Raw genomic sequence first — 7,107 nt, 5'->3', positions numbered from 1 at the left:
ATAAGGATGTAAATTCTATCGCTCAAGGAAATGAGTGACCATGGAGAGTCTTTGGATTTCATTTATTGTCTTATTGAGTTTTGTATCATGTGTGTTTGCGCACATGCCAAGGCACATCAGAAGACAACTTCTGTGGTTCTCTCCCTCCATCTTCAAGTGAGTCCTGGAAATCAAATTTAGGCCATCAGGCTTGCATAACAAGAGCTTTACCTGTGGAGCCCCATCTCACCAACCCAACACCAACAATTTTTAAAAAGAATTAACAGATTTCTTCATGTTTAAAATACAGTTAATTATCAAATATTGATCTGATAACTATAGAACAATAACTGTTAGATTTATCATTTCAGAAACATTAAAATGTGAAAAACCACATTGATGAGAATTTGTATTAATTGCAAAAATTCTCTAGATACAATTATAAAAAATATTTCCTAGTAAGTCTCTCATTTTGAAATTTTTTTCTTTTAAATTAAAAAGAAATTACGTGTCTTTTTTAAACAGTGAACATACTATTAAGGTATTGGGCCACACCTGGTGGTGTACGCATTCAATCCCATCACTCAAGAGACAGAGAAAAGTGGATATCTTTGAGTTCAAGGCCAGCTTGGTCTACATAGTGAGTTCCAAGACAGCCAGAGCTATGTAGAGAGACTCTTTCAAAAACAAACTAACAAACAAAACAAAAACCAAACAAACAAAAAACCTACAAATGAACAAGTAAACAAAATACAAGAGTTTGTAATTTGTAATATTTATTAGTCTTTGTAATTCAAAAAATAATGAAATTAATGAGCCCAAAGGTTTCATAGTTATTGTAAGTGTACTAATTTGTCATCAAGAAATTCATTTCTAGGGAACAGAAAGATGGCTCTGATATTAAAGTCACATGCTTCATAAACAACTGGAGTTTGGTTCCCAGCACCCATGTCCAGAGGATCATAACCACCTGTAATTCCAGCTCCAATAGATCGACACCTTTTTCTTGCCACTGTGGGCAATGCGCTCACATGCACACACACACACACACACACACACACACACACACACACACACACACACACACAAAATCAGAAATAAAAATAAAATAAAAAGAAATTTACCTCTCAAGTTTATTACCTATACTTCTTACTAGAAATTTGTTGTTCAAATTCATGATATTTATCCCAAAATGGAGCAGAACAAGCAATCACAAAATTATAAAATTAAAAAGATGGGAAGGGTCATAGAGTTGTAATGTCAAAACACCTCCATTTAGTATTCTTTTCACATCTCTCTTGCCAACAAGCAATGTAGCCTCCATTGCTGCATTCATTCTGCTAAGCTTCAAAGCCAATAAGGAAACACTCTCTCTCATTCACCATTGTACCCCCTGGATGATATACTGTGATCAATAAATGTGCTTGGATGAGTGAGTGTCCCTGAAGGCCTGTGAGGGAATATACCACTCATATACAAGTGTCCGTCTTTATGAAGAGCTACAAACTTGAGAAATCTGTTTAAACAGCAGTAAAAGATGCCTCCAGGGAGTAAAAGCTGCCTTCCAATAAAGTCAGCTCCCTCTCATTGTGTAAGTCCTATATATACATGAAGGCAGATCCTCCAAGCCAAACCTTGCTATCTAATTCCACAACTTCCCATACATTATTGTTCCCAAGCATTTTTACTTTGTTCTCTATAACAAACATTTGATTGTCCCTTTAGAAATGGTCCTGCCCTGGGTGAAACATGCTTCCCCTGGCACCTAGCTAGCCCAAGAATAGAATCATCTTTCTAAAACATCTATACAAAGCTTTCAACTGTTGGGGAAGGGGTTGTAAGACAATGCAGCAAACACTGGCTGGGAACATCCAAATCTCTCCCCTTGATGGCTTGATCAATCTATTAAAAATTCTATGTGTGTGTGATCATTAGATGCTGAAAAACCCTTTGACAAAATCCAATGCCCTTTCATGATAAAAGTCTTGGAAAGACCAGGGCTACATACCTAAATATAATAAAAACAATATACAGCAAGCCAACAGCCAACATCAAATTAAATGGAGAGAAACTCAAAGCAGTTCTAATAAAATTAGGAATAAGACAAAGCTGCCCATTCTCTTCATATCTATTCAATATAATACTTGATGTTCTACCTAGAGTAATAAGACAACTAAAGGAAATCAAGGGAATACAAATTAGAAAGGAAGAAGTCAAAGTATTGCCCTTTGAAGATGATAGGATGATATAAACAAGCAACCAAAAAATTATACCAGGGAACTCCTACAGCTGATAAACACTTTCAGCAAAGTGGCTAAATACAAGATTAACTCAAAAAATCTGTAGCTCTCTTATATAAAAATGATAACCAAACTGAGAAAGAAATCAGTGAAACAACATCCTTCATAATAGCCACAAATAATATAAAATATCTTGGGATAACTCTAACCCAGCAAGTAAAAGACTTGCATGACAAGAACTTCAAGTCTTTGAAGAAAGAAATTGAAGAAGGAATTACAAGATGTAACAATCTCCAATGCTCATGGAACATTAGGATTAACATAGTAAAAATGGCCATCTTACCAAAAGCAATCTGCAGATTTAAATCTACAAATTTAATTAATGCAATCACCATTGAAATCCCAACACAATTCTTTACAGACCTTGAAAGAACAGTACTCAACTTTATATGGAAAAATAAACAAACAAACAAAGAAACAAACAAACAAATAAAAACCCAGGATAGCTAAAACAATTCTGTACAATAAAACAACTGCCAGAGGTATCACCATCCCTGACTTCAAGCTCTACTATAAAACTATAGTAATAAAAACAGCATGGGATGAGCATAAAAACAGACAGGTAGATCAATGGAATCAAATTGAAGACCCAGACATAAATCCAGACACTTGATTTTCTACAACGGAGCCAAAATTATGCAATGGAAAACAGAAAGCATCTTCAACAAATGGTACTGGCATAACTGGATGGCGGCATGTAGAAGAATGCAAATTGATCCATATGTATCACCCTGCATGAAACTCAAGTTCAGGTGGATCAAAGACCTCAACATAAATCCAGTTACACTAAAGAGAAAATAGGAAATAGCCTTGAACGCATTGGCACACGAGACAACTTCCTGAATATAACACCAGTAGCACAGACACTAAGTTTAACAACTAATAAATGAGACCTCATGAAACTGAAAAGCTTCTGTAAGGGAAAGGACACTGTTAATAAGACAAAATATTAGGCTACAGAATGGGAAAAGATCTTCAACAACCCCACATCTGACAGAGGGCTGATACTCCAAAATATATAAAGAACTCAAGAAACTAGACATCAAATAACCCAATTTAAAACTGGGGAACATATCTAAAGAGAGAATTCTCAACAGAAGAATCTCAAATGACTAAGAAACATAGAAATGTTACACACCTTTAGCCATTAGGGAAATGCAAATCAAAACGATTCTGTAACACCATCTTACACCTGTCAGAATGGCTAAGATCAAAAACACAAATGACTACTTATATTGGAGAGGATGTGGAGCAAGGGGAACACTCCTCCATTGCTGGTGAGAGTGCAAACTCATACAACACTTTGGAAATCAATATGGTGGTTTCCCAGAAAATTGAGAATCAATCTACCTGAGGGCCCAGGTATACCACTCTTGAGCATATACCCAAAGGATGCTCAATCACACCACAAGACACTTGTTCAACTATGTTCATAGCAGCTTTATTTGTAATAGCCAGAACCTGAAAACAACCTAAATGCCCCTCAACTGAAGAATGGATAAAGAAAATGTAGTACATTAACACAATGGAGTATTACTCAGCTGTCAAAAACAATGATATCATGAAATTTGCAGGCAAATTGATGGAATGAAAAAAAAATCATCCTGAGTGAGGTGACCCAGACCCAGAAAGACAAACATGGTATGTACTCACTCATAAGTGGATGTTAGCTGGTAAGTAAAGGATAACCATGCTACAATCCATAGATCCAGAGAGGCTAAGTAAGTAACAAGGAGGACTCAAGTAACAAGGAGGACATACGTGTAGATGAATTTCTAAGCAGTCTTATTAAATAAAAAACATGGAGCTTAATATAGGGGTGAAAGCTTAGAGATCAGGGAAATAGTGAGAGCCACCATCCATCCTTAACTCACCAGCTCTGTAGCTTCCAAATGCTTGTTACTTCCTGTCTACCACACCTTTATTGTCTTGCTGTTCTTCCCTCTCATTGGCTCTTAGCCCAGCCACCTCACTTCCTGTCACTGCCTGTCTGTACAGACCTCCAGGTCTCTATGGTTGGTACTGGGATTAAAGGCATGTATCACCACACTTGGCTCTGTTCCCTGGTGTGGCCTAGAACACACAGGGACCCTGCCTGCCAAGTAATCAGATTAAGGGCGTGTGCTACCACTGCCCGACTTTTCTGTTTACTTAAATGGCTTGCTATTTCCTCTGATCTCTAGGCAAACTTTATTTATTAACATATAAATAAAATATCACCACATTTCAGCACAAATAAAATATCACCACACATATAGATCTCTCTGGGAAGGGGAAATAAAAGATATTTTGTGAGTGGTTTGAGGGCAGGTGGGGGATGGGAACATGAGTGATCAGGTGGGGATTGTGGAGGGTGAGAGTACTGAGAGGACTAGAAAGGGGGCATTTCAGGGTCAGGTAGAAACCTGGTGCAAGGGAAACTCCCAGGAATCTACAAAGATGACCCCAGCTAAGACTCCTACCAATAGGGGATACGTAGCCTGAACTAGCCATCTCCTCTGACCAGGCAAGACTTCCAGTGGACAGATTGGGAAATCAACCTGTTGTTCAGCTTTCTATGAGCCCACATTGGAATGCCAAAATGTTGTTGATTGTTTTTGCTCTTTGAGGGGGCCTGCCACCCAGCTCCCAAATAAATCACACATGGAGACTTATTCCTAATTATAAATTCCCAGCCTTAGCTTGACTTGTTGCTAGCCAGCTTTTCTTAACTTAAATTATTCCATCTACCTTTTGCCTCTGGGCTTTTTCCTTTTCTTCCTTCTGTATAACTTACTTTCACTCTTACTCCATGGCTGGCTGTGTGGCTGGGTGGCTGGCCCCTAGCATCTTCCTCTCCTTGTTCTCTTGCTCTTTCTTCTTTCTTTCCAGATCTCTTTCGATTTATTCTCCTGCCTTGCTATTGCTCATTCAGCTCTTTAATAGACCATCAGGTGGTTTAGACAGGCACAGTAAAACAGCTTCACAGAGCTAAACAAACGCAACATAAAAGAATGCAACACACCTTTGCATCACTAAACAAATGTTTCACAGAATAAACAAATGTAACACATCTTACTTTCTACAACAAGAACCCAGCCATATAACCTTCGACCTACAGTCTGTTCTGCCTATGAGATGTGCTGGGGAAAAGATGGCACAGAGATTGTCGGAGTGGCCAACCAATGACTGGTCCAACCTGAGGCCCAAGCCACAAGAGTGAGCCTACCCCTTATACTGCCTGGAGTGCCAGGACCCAGAGGCTGGATGGCTCAGAGACCTAAGACAGAACAAAACATGATTAGAGAAAAAAATATCAATGTAGTGATGCCTAACAATATTCTGCTTTACTCATAGACTGGTATCTAGCCCAACTGTCATCAGAGAGCCTTCATCCAGTAACTGATGGAAACAGATGCAGAGACCCATGGCCAAACATTAGGCCAAGCTCAGGTAATCCTGCTGAAGAGGGGGAGTAAGGATTGGCCAGAGGGGTGAAGAACATCACAAGAAAACCCACAGAATCAACTAACCCAGGCTCATAGAAGCTCACAGAGTCTGAACCAGGGAGCCTGCATAGGACCGACCCAGGCCCTCTGCACATCTGTTATGGTTGTGCAGGTTGGCCTTCTTGTGGGACTCCCAACAGTGGGAGCAGGGGCTGTCCCTAATGCTTTGACTGACTCTTGGGACCCTATTCTTCATACTGGGTTGTCTTGCCCAGCTTTAATATAAGGGGAAGTACTTAGTCTTACTACAACTAGATATGCCATGTTTTGTTGATATCCATTGGAGGTCTACCCCTTTCTGAACAAAAACAAGAAGGAGTGGATGGGGGGGCAGTGAGACGAAGGAATGGGAGGATAGGAGGGAGGGGAAAGTGAGATAGGGATGTCAAATAAATATATTTAATTTAAAAAACTCCTATGTGTGGACAGGTTCATAAGAGAGTGTGATGGAATCCTCCATGTACTGGAACCCATAGTAAAATATCTTTGAGAGTTTTCTGAATGAAGGTTAAGAAAGCATTCATTCAACCAGGAAGGATCTGGATCTCCCATATGCATAGTGATTTAAACTGCCAAGAGAGGCCTGAGTCTGAATGGAGAAGCAGTAATTCAGTAATATGAAATGTGCAAGATTTTGATTGTGCTGAAATTTTTTCTACTTTTATGACATGTGGGATCATGAACCTGTTCACCTTAATGCTGTGTAATGAGGCCTATAAAGCAAGTCATAAAAGTGCTTTGAAAAGCTTTTGGAAAGTTTAATCTTATGGAACAATCTCATTATTCAAAGTGTATGTACTTCTCCCAGAATCCTAGAAAGTGAAAGGTTCCTGAACATTTGAGAAGTAACACCCTCCCTACCTTGGTTAATGAACTGAAAAATTCAGGGGGCAGGAGGCAGAAATAGTTCTTCAGTCACTTCAGATCTGTAGAACTGAAATGCACAGTTTTTAGTGCCCTTAAGATTAATTAAATTTTGAAATCCCCCCCCCCAAAAAAAATGTCTGAAAAGAGACTGATTTGAGATGAGAATCTGGGACCGATAGTACTTTAAAAGAAAACTATGCTTTTTGAAGTTACATTTCTTCTGCTAACAAAAAAAAAAAAATCCAAGGAAAAAATATTACCTTAGAAAACTACAATGTAAATTTAAGAAATTGAAGACAATAGCATTTAAAGATGATGAGGACCCCATGCTTACTGCTTGTTAATTTGAGTTGGTACAAATTGGAAGAATTAACCTGGAAATGTTCATTAAAATTAAATTTTAAATTATGCATGCTTTTGAACCAACAATAGTACCTCTATAACCAGAAATCATGTATATCTGAAATAAATGT

This window comes from Peromyscus maniculatus, chromosome 2 (genome assembly GCF_049852395.1).
Source record: "Peromyscus maniculatus bairdii isolate BWxNUB_F1_BW_parent chromosome 2, HU_Pman_BW_mat_3.1, whole genome shotgun sequence".
NCBI lineage: Eukaryota > Metazoa > Chordata > Mammalia > Rodentia > Cricetidae > Peromyscus > Peromyscus maniculatus.
The sequence above is the reverse complement of the archived record's forward strand: the minus strand, read 5'-3'. Positions refer to the sequence as shown.